The sequence below is a fragment of the Anabrus simplex genome, chromosome 1 (genome assembly GCF_040414725.1).
Source record: "Anabrus simplex isolate iqAnaSimp1 chromosome 1, ASM4041472v1, whole genome shotgun sequence".
Taxonomy (NCBI): Eukaryota; Metazoa; Arthropoda; class Insecta; order Orthoptera; family Tettigoniidae; genus Anabrus; species Anabrus simplex.
In genome coordinates this window covers 1,221,520,979-1,221,534,668 of record NC_090265.1, presented here as the reverse complement: position 1 = coordinate 1,221,534,668, position 13,690 = coordinate 1,221,520,979, and the positions used below count along the sequence as shown (strand labels likewise).

At 39.8% G+C, this 13,690-nt stretch overlaps 1 protein-coding gene across 2 annotated transcripts in view; it reads right to left on the bottom strand.

Annotated features, from left to right (window-relative positions):
• The window catches only part of LOC136858203 (RNA helicase aquarius), a 686,829-nt gene that overhangs the window by 627,241 nt on the left and 45,898 nt on the right, over positions 1-13,690 (bottom strand). The gene's annotated exons all lie outside the window — the stretch shown is intronic.

Genomic DNA, 13,690 nt, shown 5'->3' with positions numbered 1-13,690 from the left:
GATTATTAACAATAAATGATAGCATTACTACTGATATTTATCAGATTTCTTTGGCTGATTTTGTTAGGCTGTCTTCAATAACACTTGATGTCTTTGTAAGTCACCAACATTAGAAAAATGTATTTTCAATGACTGGGTGTACCTGGACAACATTAAGAGTTAACCAGGAGGCAGATACTTCCACCATCAGGACACTGATACAAATTGAACACAGAAGGGAAGAGAAATTGGAATTGTGGACATGGGTGGAGAAGATTATCTTGGAAGCAAAACCCTCAACAGTGATTTGACATCCATGAAATGGCAACTCTGATACAAGAAACACAAGAGGGACAGAAACTCTGTGATACATTAACTGTGCATTTGTAATCCTGTCTACAATAGTCATTCTATTTTATACATTTTGTTTACCATTATTTACTATGATCATTGCTATTATTAAAAATCATTAATGAATATACAATGAAACCTCTTTACTGTGTTCCTCAATAACACATTTCCTACTTAGCAAGTCATAAATTCGAAGCCCCGGCTTCTCATCGTATTAAATCTATATAAAAGTACCTCACTTATCGCAACACAAATATTCGCTATTATCACTATTATGATCACATTTTTCCTAGCCCTGAAAATGTTATTCATCATCCCTTGTGAAAAAAACGTGATTTCCAACTCAGGTGAGAGCTGTCCCCACAGTTGCATGATTACGGGAAGAGGCCTTGAATTCCTGAACATCACAGGATGAACTGAAACTTCGGTGAGCAAGCCGATAGCCTCAAGAATGTTCAGTTTTGATTGCCAGTTAGCAGTGATATTGCTAAATAACACAGTGAGCCTGTTTGTGCTTCCTTTCTGATGTTAGAAATTTATTTTGTGTTGAATGGAATAGTGAAAGGTACCGAGTATTTGAAACGTGATAGCCTATATCTGGATTAGGAACATAATCGTGTGAATTTGACTAGCATGGTGCATTTTTGTCTTGCGATAGCCTAGTTACAGGTACAGAAAATAGTTGTGAAATTCCTAACTAATAAGGAAAAAATTAAAATTGTCAGAAAGTGGACTGGCATCTGCATCTTTAAGTGCGCAGGGGTCTCAAATGTTGAAACTCACTCCTTCGAGTTTCGACTCAATAACTCAAGTTGGTTGAAGTTTGATCGGATTCAAAATGGTGACCAAAGCAATTCCTTGCAGTCATATATGGTCGAGTGTAACCTACAATTAACTGACTAAGAGTGTGCCAGAATATAATGTTTAATAACCTACTGCTCTGAAATAAAAGGCTTCTACTAACATTTGTTTTAGAAATACTTCATATCAATCAATCAATCAATCAATCAATCAATCAATCAATCAATCAATCAATCAATCAATCAATCAATCAATCAATCACTACTGATCTACATTTAGGGCAGTCGTCCAGTTGGCAGATTCCCTATCTGTTGTTTTCCAAGCCTTTTCTTAAATGATTGCAAAGAAATTGGAAATTTATTGAACATCTCCCTTGGTAAGTTATTCCAATCCTTAACTCCTCTTCCTATAAATGAATATATGCCCCAATTTGTCTTCTTGAATTCCAACTTTATCTTCATATTGTGATCTTTCCTACTTTTAAAGACACCACTCAAACTTATTCGTCTACTGATGTCATTCCACGCCATCTCTCCACTGACAGTTTGGAACATACCACTTAATACCAATATGAGTTAGCTGGAAAATTTATAATGTCCAATAACGAACCATTTATATTAATATTATAAATTTACTCATTCAGGACAAATACTTCAGGCTCCCTATGTGAATCAACACCTATATCAACATACCACTAGTCGAGCAGCTTGTCTCCTTTCTCCCAAGTCTTCCCAGCCCAAACTTTGCAACATTTTTGTAATGCTACTCTTTTGTCGGAAATCACACAGAACAAATCGAGCAGCTTTTCTTTGGATTTTTTCCAGTTCTGGAATCAAGTAATCCTGATGAGGGTTCCATACACGGAACCATACTCTAGTTGGGGTCTTACCAGAGACTTATATGCCCTCTCCATTACATCCTTACTACAACCCCTAAATAGCCTCATAGCCATGTGCAGAGATTTGTACCCTTTATTTACAATCATATTTATGTGATTACCCCAATGAAGATCTATCCTTACATTACCACCTAGATACTTACAATGATCCCCAAAAGGAACTTTCACCGGGCGAGTTGGCCGTGCGCGTAGAGGCGCGCGGCTGTGAGCTTGCATCCGGAAGATAGTAAGTTCGAATCCTACTATCGGCAGCCCTGAAAATGGTTTTCCGTGGTTTCCCATTTTCACACCAGGCAAATGCTGGGGCTGTACCTTAATTAAGGCCACGGCCGCTTCCTTCCAACTCCTAGGCCTTTCCTGTCCCATCGTCGCCATAAGACCTATCTGTGTCGGTGCGACGTAAAGCCCCTAGCAAAAAAAAAAAAAAAAAAAAGAACTTTCACACCATCAACACAGTAATTAAAACTGAAAGGGCTTTTCCTATTTGTGAAACTCACAACCAGACTTTTAACCCCGTTTACCATCATACCATTGCCTACTGTCCATCTCACAACATTATCGAGGTCATTTTGCAGTTGCTCACGATCTTGTAACTTATTTATTACTCTGTACAGAATAACATCATCTGCAAAAAGCCTTATCTCTGATTCCACTTCTTTACACATACCACTGATATATATATATATAAATATAAGAAAACATAAAGGTCCAATAATACTGCCTTGAGGAATTCCCCTCTTAATTATTACAGCTTCTTAAAAAAAAAAAAATAAAAAATAAAAAAAAAATGGCGCAACAGCCCTGAAGGTCCGTGGTCTACCAAGCGACCGCTGCTCAGCCCGAAGACCTACAGATTACGAGGTGTCATGTGGTCAGCATGACAAATCCTCTCGGCCGTTATTCTTAGTTTTCTAGACCGGGGCCGCCTACTCTAATTCTCCGAGTTCTATTTTCTAGAAACATAGCCACCCATTCAGTCACTCTTTTGTCAAGTCCAATTGCATTCATTTTTGCCAGTAGTCTCCCATGATCTACCCTATCAAATGCCGTAGATAGGTCAATCGCGATACAGTCCATTTGACCTCCTGAATCCAGGATATCTGCTATATCTTGTTGGAATCCTACAAGTTGAGCTTCAGTGGAATAACCTTTCCTAAACCCAAACTGCCTTCTATCAAACCAGTTATTAATTTCGGAAACATGTCTAATATAATCTAATATAATATTTTATTAGCCCCAGTTTTGATATTTGTTGTCTGGTGTTTTTCGCACCTTTCAGTGCACTGTTATGTTATACGCACCAGCGAAAAAGGTTTTCATATTTGTTCTCTCGTGTTTTTCCACACCTTCTAATAAGTTTCTCTCATCTTTATAAACGGTAAATATAATTTTCATTGTAGGCCTACCCACGGATACACAACGTAAAATGCCCTCATGTTCGAAAAAAATCTTATATAGTGTTTCCATATCCCTGTTGATAGTTTTTATTCGTATCTCGAGTAGTATGTTTTCTTGCTTAACATGTTCTTTTTCCTTGTCCCCTGCAGAAACGCCTTAAAAAGGTTTTATTGTACAACTTAGTAATTTATTGTTTTGGACATGTTAAATAAATGAAATTAGAAGGATGAATTTGGATAATTTGAGCATATATTCCATGTGATTTGAACCGAGTCTGTTCATTGAGAATGTTTGTTCTTTGATGATGATGCTTGTTGTTTAAAGGGGCCTAACATCGAGGTCAGCGGCCCCTAATGGTACGAAATGAAATAACAAAAATTCAAATTCATCCACTGACCAAAATAAAATAAAAAATGTCATGAAGAATGAATGGATGGGCATGAACCCTACCAAAAAACAAAAACAAACAAACAAACAAACAAAAACAGTGGATCAGACTCAAAAAAGAAGGTAGTTAATTAGAGTATTACTGACCAAGGGACCATTTATAAAGCACAATGATGCTTGATGTCTGAAGGGGTGCTAAATTCACGTCTAAGGCCCCACAGAATAGTACATGTCGCGAGTAAAATAGAACCATGGTATCTGTCATGTTGGGGTACTGATCAAAAGTAGCGAAGACTCACGGTGTTCCACACAAGATGGTACTACTCACAAGTATTGCAATTCGTACAGGGAACGCAGACCTAGGGTGTTTCTTACACAATGGCACCACTCATAGCCAACGCAAACCGGTAAGGTTCCTCACCTAGGTGTACTAGTCATGGGCGCTGGTATTCCCTGGTGTTCCTCACATAGTGGGTACCAATCACAGGCAACGCTGACCCACGGTGCCGCTCATATAGCGGTACAACTCACAGGCTACGCCCAGACCCGCGGTGTTGCCCACATGGGTACAACACACAGGTACTGGAATCCACCAGGCCAGGCTTTTTACTGCAACTAATCACAAACCTATTTCGTACCAATTTAGTGATACTACTCGCAAGTACATGCAACCCATGGTGTTCCTCACATGATGGTACGAATCAAGAGTAGTTTCATGGTTCTAATTCAATCATCCCTTGGTCGCCCCTTGTAGTCGCCTCTTACGACAGGCAGGGGATACCGCGGGTGTATTCTACATGTGCGTCCCCCACCCGCAGGGGGTAGTGTGTTTGGTCCGCGAGAGGTATTTTATTTCCCTCAAGTCCGCCGGCAAGCCGGTTAGGAGCCCCCTATCCGCCACCTGGGACGCGCCACGTTGGAGTATCACCTCTCCCCTTGCTACGCCTGCGTAGCAGGTTCGTGGTGTTTGTTCTTTAAGAAAGTGTGTGTAGTGTATATATTTCATATTATTCTACCAGAGTTAAGGCTCAGTATCATTGAGGTAATGAGGAGAATTTCCATACTGGTGTTGATATTTAGTGCTTAGTAAATGATTTAAATGAATGAACAGAGAGGATTCAAATCACACGCATTATATAACCTCATCATTTAAAAAATGCCTTTCTTATTGCAATTTTGTTAACAATAAGACATCAGTCAGTGACTGAGATTTTGAACAAAATATATTGAAAGGAAACCAACGAGACTATTTGTTTACTGTCAGAATCAGTAAGGATGTCATTACCATTTCTTGCTAAACAAAAACTGTTGCATTAGAGAAGGCAAAAAGCTAATCCTCTCCAGAGGCATTTGAATATAACAGATATCTAATCAAGAAGGTGATACAGAATTTCTAAAAAATCACGCTGATCATCTGCTGAATGAGCCAAAAGAACATCACTGAGATCTAAAATAGTCCTTGCAGGGAACTTGAACAGAAACACGAGCAGCACTGAAGTTGCTGCCATTGGAGAAATTACTGAAAGTTGAAGTCAATGCAGACATGATCAAAGCAACCAGATACAGTGGCTATACAAAATGTAAATGTGGTTTGGGAGGATAGGAACTATGATCATTGTAACAGTAGTCAAGAAGAGATGGGACCTTCTTGTCAGAAAGCTGACAATTTATGACATCAGGAAGCAGTAACTATGAACTACAATAAAGTCACGGTTAACCCCTTAACTGAGCATTAATTTTCCATGCGTTGTGTAATTTTTTTTTACTTCAGATAATTTTTTACCACTAACAAAATGTTCAAATATTGTCAATGTTTTGGGATTATCTCCCAAGTTAGCATGAATCCCAGTATTGCTGTTAAAATCAAATCTGTTGCGCTGCCCTCCTAACGTAACCCAGTCATACTGAACGTCTTCAATTTCTTCACATTCGTGTCTCATCATGGAATTCATAACTCGGTTCGGAAGAATAATTGTCACTTTCGCCTTCACTTTCATCGCAAAGCAAGAGCATTCGCTCAATATCAATACAATGTTTACTCTCAGGGGTTATAGCGACGAAGCCATATTACTTTGACTGCTGACCACACAGAAAACATGAGCACAGCCACATGAATTCTACATGGAATACGACATTCCACTGAAATTAAATGTAGTACTTTGTTGCAAAATAAGGCTAATAGATGCTTATAAGCGGTTCACACAACTTGCAAATAATTACCTTGACGCTCATAAGCAGTTGACGCTGGGAAGGTTTTAAAGGGCGAGTCAAATGCAACATACCGAATAAAGAACCGTCTTCAGCTGGTCCTTATGTGATCCTACCGAGCTCGATAGCTGCAGTCGCTTAAGTGCGGCCAGTATCCAGTATTCGGGAGATAGTAGGTTCGAACCCCACTGTCGGCAGCCCTGAAAACGGTTTTCCATGGTTTCCTATTTTCACACCAGGCAAATGCTGGGACTGTACCTTAAGGCCACAGCCACCTCCTTCCCACTCCTAGCCCTTTCTTGTCCCATCGTCACCATAAGACCTATCTGTGTCGGTGCGACGTAAAGCAACTAGCAAACAAATGTGATCCTAAGCAGTACAGATTTTCGAGCAGTATATTAGAAATTTCCCCAGGGAATCAATTTATACGTGAAATGACCTTTCTCTGTCCTCGCCAAGAAATGGTGCGAATGAAACTGAACAAGCATAATTATGCAATATAATTGGCAAGAACAAATACTTTCTGTTAAAATGTGCATTACACAGAAAATATATGAGTAATTCTTAAGTAAGTATCAACGATGGAAATGGACGTAAATTCTAAAACAAACCAAAAAAGTTATGAACTAGTTGAAACTGATAAGATGCTTCATGATTTTCCAATTAGGATAGCAAGTTCAAGATAATCAACAAGGCTACTCATACAAGAACGGGGCCGATGACCTTCGATGTTAGGCCCCTTTAAACAACAAGCATCATCATCATCATACAAGAACGAGGCATTTCTTATTTTTTGCTAGTGGCTTTACGTCGCACCGGCACAGATAGGTCTTATGGCGACGATGGGATAGGAAAGGCCTAGGAGTTGGAAGGAAGAGGCCGTGGCCTTAATTAAGGTACAGCCCCAGCATTTGCCTGGTGTGAAAATGGGAAACCACAGAAAACCATCCTCAAGGCTGCCAACAGTGGGATTCGAACCCACAATCTCCTGGATGCAAACTCACTGCCGCGCACCCCTAACCATACGGCCAACTTGCCTGGTGAGGCATTTCTGAACATCCCATTGTGAGAAGCCTCAAAACATTCAAAGCCCATTCTCCTGACATGAGAATGATCAATGCATTGGAGCTCTGGTGCAGGCTACATCTGCAGAGGATACTGGGGACAACCAGAATCAGTAACAAGAAAATCTTGGATGAGGTGAAGCAAAAAAATCGCCTTGAAAGCTAGTCATCAACTGCTACTCGTTTGCAAGTGTACAATTTCTCCTGTTTACAAATTCACTAGCATTCAATGCTGTTGTGCTTTACTTTTGATGACTGAACAAGCCAATTCTATCATGAAACATGCGTCCACACAGATTGCACTCGATGGATATGAGAGGACGAGGCTGCATCAGATGGAGTATTTGTAACTGTCATTTAATATCTTTATGCCTCCAACAGTCTTGCTCAAACAGTTTCAACAGCAGTAGAGGTGTTTTGGTACCAAAGTGAGCGATCCTTGGCAAGTGTGTCGCAGGTTTGAGGATTAATGTTAGTGACCTTTATGGTTTGTTTAAGCTGATCTTTATAATGCTTCAAAAGGGCAACACAGGGTCTTGTGCCTAAGGCAAGTTCACCACAAAGGAATTGGTGAGGAAGCCTGGGGTCGCTCATACAACACACATGCCCAGTCCACCGAAGCTGATGGTCAATGATAGAAGCTTCTACACTGTTCATGCACGCTTTCTCAAGAACAGCAAGACTGGAGACAGGGTTCCCCGATTTTGATATTTAAGACTATATGAAGTTTCTGCTGATGAAAATGAAGTTTCTTGATGTACGGCAGTACAGAGTCTAGGTTTCACATTCATAGAGTGATGATGTGTTGATGACTGCTTTACACACCATGAGCTTGGTATGACTGTTAGGTCTTTATTCTTAAAGACTTGCTTGCATAGTCAACCAAATGCCAAATGGGCAGCAAGGCGTCTGTTTTCCACATCCTCTTCTGAAGTGCATCGCTTTTCCCCAAGGTATGAGAAGTGATCTACCTGTTCCAGAATGATGTCTGACACAGACAGATTGAACTCTGCAAGGCTAGTTAGTCCCTGGTACAGGTTGGGCAAGGATCTTGTGTTTTGTTTTTTGTTTTTCCCCTGTATTAATGGTGAGGCCAAAATGATCATATGCACTTTTGAAACTATTGACTGACTGCTGTAGGTCCTCGGGGGTAAGAGCAGGTGATGCAGAACCATCAGCACACTGCAGTTCAGTTAATCTGGTCACATGAGTTAAGCAAGATGAATGAAGCCTCGTCAAGTTGAAGAGACTTCCATCAAGATGATACCTCAAATCAATGCCAGAGATGTTGGTACATGATGAATCACAAAGCATAGCAGCAAGTACACACCCTTGTTTCAGTCCATGTATGATAGGGAAAGCATCAGAGATGAATTTCTGATAGAGAACCATAGACATATCATGACTGACTGCTGCAGGTCCTCAGAAGTTAGAGCAGGTGATGCAGAACAATCAGTACACTGCACTGCACACCGCGATAGTTGCCACATATATTGCAATCACCTTTCTTGAATATGGTGATGACAGAAGCATTCTTCAGGTCACCAGGTACTTGCTTAATTTCCCAGATTAAAAGGATGAGTGTGAAGTTGGAGTTGCTTTGCACAGAAAATCATATCAGTTCTTCTTAAGGCACAGAAACCACACAGACTTGGGGACCATCTTCTCACAAAGACAGATACGGCTAAGTAGAATCCTTGCTGCAATCACCTTTCTTGAATACGATGATAATAAAAGCATTCTTCAGGTCACCAGGTACTTGCTGTTTTTCCCAGATTAAAAGGATGAGTGTGAAGTTGGAGTTGCTTTGCAGAGATCATATCAATTTTTCTTCTTAAGGCACAGGAACCACACTGAGGCTCGGGGACCATCTTCTCACAAAGACGGAGACGGCTAAGTAGAATCCTTGCAAGAAGTTCGCCAGCTATGGACAGCAGGGATATACTGCGATAGCTGCCACATATACTGCAATCACCTTTCTTGAATAAGGTGATGATAGCAGAAGCATTCTTCAGGTCACCAGGTACTTGCCGAGTTTCCCAGATTAAAAGGATGAGTGTGAAGAGTTTTGTCTTTACGGATAAGCCTCCCCCTGAAATCAGCTCCAATGGAATGTTGTCAGGTCCTGGTGCCTTTTTGGATTTCAGTTTGAGAGCTTTACAGAATTCCTGATATGACAATAGCATATCCATCCATAGCTGCCAGGGCTGTTGTGGCACATCTCAGAGGAAATCATCAGCTGTGGTAAAGTTGCAATTTAAAAGAGTGGAGAAGCGTTGTTCCAAGATGTCCTTGTTATCAGTAAATGGTAGCATTGTCACCTGATTTCAGAGTTCCTACTGAAGAACAAATTGATCCATACAGTTCTTTAAGCTCCACATAGAAGTTTCACAAGTCTCTGGCATCAGATAACCTTTGAAGTTCTCAAGCTTTCTGTTTACACCAGTTGTTCTTCATTTCCCCAATCTGAGCCTGGCATTTCCATTAAGATCTTAAGAGTGGGCTTTATTCAAGGAGGAGAACTGATCTTGCTGAAGGGATATAAGAGGTAGGTGTTTGGTAGCAACAAGGCTCACAATTTCTTCATTGTTGTCCTCAAACCAGATGAGTAAAGCGACATGAATGAAATCTCATCAAATTCTTCCATCAAGACGATACCTCAAATGAATGCCAGTGGTGAGGGTTCATGATGAATCAAAAAACATAGCAGCCACATACAGAGCAAAGAGAATTGTATAGCGACACAGAAGCTATCCTACTTTGGCCACATAATGAGAGGTACCTCCTTGGAAAAATAGGTGGCAAAAGAGGAACATACAGCTAATATCACGTTGGTTAGAAGGTGTCAAAGGGGAAACTGGCATGACGATCACTGAATTAAAAGAAGCTGCCTAGAATAAAGCTGTATTGAGATGCATGACCCATAGGAAGATCAAGAGAAGTACTTGACAGAATGGCTGAAGAAAGGGAATGTGTACATATAGGTCGTACAACTCTTTCAGTATAAGCTATTAGTCATTGCTGCACATCAACTTGAATTCCTGCTACACAAAGTGGCATGTGCAGGTGGTCATACGGTACCAGCTGGTTATGCTTGTTTGCATCACCTGATAAAAGAATAGTAGTACAGAGTTACCATTTACATGCATTTACATTCAAGAATATCATCATCTTCATGTGCTATGTCCTCCAAGGATGTCACCAACCAACAGCAACACTTGCACTATATCATTAGTCATCTGGAAAGGCGAATCTGTACTCATCTGGATTAATGCTGGAGATTCCCAAGCCAAGACATGGATCCATATACCTTCAATTTTCCCCTGTAGAATTTTTCCAAGTACAAAAGACTGTACTTGGCACTATGCATGATTATTTATTATTTATTTAGCATATGGCAACACATTGGAATATACAACAATATATAAATGATATACTAAAATAACTAGGGCGTTATTACTATTAGACATGAAACAGAGTATACAATGACAATGTATGCACTTATATAGTGAGAGTCAATTTGTCTATCCAGTTAACAGCATCTGGAGTCAGCGACAGAAAGTCCTTCAGATCTCCCGAGTATGACATTGTAAGGTTGATACCTTAAGTTAGAATCTCCTTGAACCATGTCCTCCTTAAGATGTTAGCAGAGGTATACATATCATTGTCTGTGTACTTCTGTATTATACTGCCCTCATTGTGTGTATGTTTCCCCCTCCCCTCGCTTCCTATTACTAGCGAGAAGGCCGGGGCCTTGACCTGTGTTGGGAAAGCCATCTTGCAGTTTTACTCCTGTCTTTGTACCAGACAGACGTGCCATGTAAGCTCTTATATTTTTCCAGGGTTTACCCTGGTTTCCAGCCCTTTTGGGTGGGAATTTTGGTATGTTTCGTTTTATTTTAGTTATATCTTGTATCTGTTAACGTAAATTGAGCTTGTGGTATTATTATTATCGTTCTGGATTCCCTTCCCGACCTGGCATTTTCGTTAGTACTAGGAACTCATTTGATCATTTCTCAAGCACAAATAGAGAGAAATGAATCCGATCCTTAGCACGGTGTTAATACAGAACAGGGTGTATAAATTAACTGGGACAGGATATCACGCAACCCCCAAAAACGCAGATCATATGGTAATTCACCAATACAAGGTGCAGAACTGGTTCAATACCAAATTAACACAAAGAAACTGCTTAATTCAGTTTAAGGAATTAAAATCGCAGGAAATAGTTCATGAATAACACCACAAATGCAGAGAAGTGGTGAAGTAAAGTAATTCAGTAAATATCATCAGCAACTCTTCAAGAGTTTTACAGGATAAGCAGAAGTACTGCTTAATTCAATATTTCATGGATTAGATCATAGGGCAATAAATACTGAATGTCACCACAAATAGTATGAAGAGGTAAAAAAAGGTAATTCAGAAAATAACATCAGCAACTCTACAAGAGCCTTACAGGATAAGCAGAAGTTACTGCTTAATGCAATTATACATGGATTGAATCACCGAGGGAATTAAAACAGACCACACAATAAATAATCAGATAGCGTGGTGAAATTAAGGTAATATCAGTAATAATCACCACCAAAATCCAAGACAAGCTCAAGTCATCCAATTCCCAATGTTATCTGAACCAATCTCAATCCAACTCCACAGTAATAACACAAAAACAAAACCAATGTCTATCACAATAAATGTCACCAAGACGACCACCAAATAAAATTAAAAACAGACAGTCAACGAGTAACAAAACACCACTGAACGGATTGGTATTCATTTTTCTCAGCTCCTTTTAAAACAATTAATAACAATTTACCACCCAGAGTGGTTGGTGATAAAAGTTAGCCTTATAGAAAGGTTAGGCATATTTAGCTTATCGCCAAGTTTTAAAATGGAAATTAACGCAGACGCAGAATTACTTTTTTTTTGAAAACAAGTTTGATAGCCTCCATAATGGAAGGTCTAAATTAACATAACTGATCATCGGAAAAATTAAAATCTGGAACCAGAAGAAAATGTGTTATAGGAAAGGGGTCAGTTATGAACTAATGATCAAATGAGTTCCTAGTACTAACGAAAATGCCAGGTCGGGAAGAGAATCCAGAACGATAATAATAATACCACAAGCTCAATTTACATTAACAGATACAAGATATAACTAAAATAAAACGAAACATACCAAAATTCCCACCCAAAAGGGCTGGAAATCAGGGTAAACCCTGGAAAAATATAACAGCTTACATGACACATCTGTCTGGTACAAAGACAGGAGTAAAACAGCAAGATGGCTTTCCCAACACAGGTCAAGGCCCCGGCCTTCTCGCTAGTAATAGGAAGCGAGGGGAGGGGGAAACATACACACAATGAGGGCAGTATAATACAGAAGTACGCAGACAATGATATGTATACCTCTGCTAACATCTTAAGGAGGACATGGTTCAAGGTATCAACCTTACAACATAATACTATACTGCAGCCCAATGTGTTGGAGGGTCTGGGGAGTCACTCCACAAACACAAGATGGATAAGAAATTTTGTTCCATTTGTAGAGGAAGTCATTACATACTCCATGGTTTGTACGAATCTGTTGGCAGTTTTCCACATACGTCACCATTCAGCAATTTCTCAGGATCTTCTGCAGTCTCATATAAAATAACAATATCATCAGCAAATCTCAGGGTATTGATTTCCTCTCCATGGACAGTGATTTCCTTCCCAAATTTCTCTTTGATTTCCTTTACTGCCTGTTCTATATAAACATTGAAAAGGAGGGAGTGTGCAGGAGTGGACAAACTGCAACCTAGCCTCATTCCTTTCTGGACTGCTGCTTCCTTTTTCAAAGCCCTAGATTCTTATCACTGCAGACTGATTTTTATAGAGATTGTAGATAATTCTTTGTTCTCGGTATCTGATCCCGATCACCTTCAGGATTTCAAATGGCTTGGTCCAATCAACACTATCAAATGCCTTTTCTAGATCTACGAATGCCATGTATGTGGGCTTGTCCTTCTTAATTCGATCGTCTAAGATCAGACGTAAAGTCAAGATTGCTTCACATGTTCCCACATTTCTTCTGAAGCCAAATTGATCTTCTCCCAACTCAGTTTCAACTTGTCATTCTACATTTCTGCAAATTCTGTAAATAATACGTCTTAAATATTAAGAGTGTGGTAGTTTTCACACTTGTCGGCACCGGCTTTTTTGGGAATAGGTATTACAACATTCTGCCAAAAAATAGATGGCTCTTCTCCTGTCTCATAGGGTAGGGCGGGGCTATTCCGATCACTTCAAGTTTTAAAAAATAATTTTCTTGTCACTTAATAATTTGCTGTAGGGAGAGATAAACTACCATACTCTATACTAGCATACAGTATTTGGTTAAACAACTACAAGTTTTTCTGTACATATATTGTTATGCACAGAATGGCATAATGTTTATTCAGACAAAAATTTGGAGCAATTGTGATCAGACACGGGGCAATTTCGATCACACACATTTTCCACACACAAACTGGTTTCTACTGACAGCTCCAACACCTGCTTCATGAAACCACACTTTGCACTTTTGACATTGGATCCAATCACCTCTGCTGGCAGACTGGCT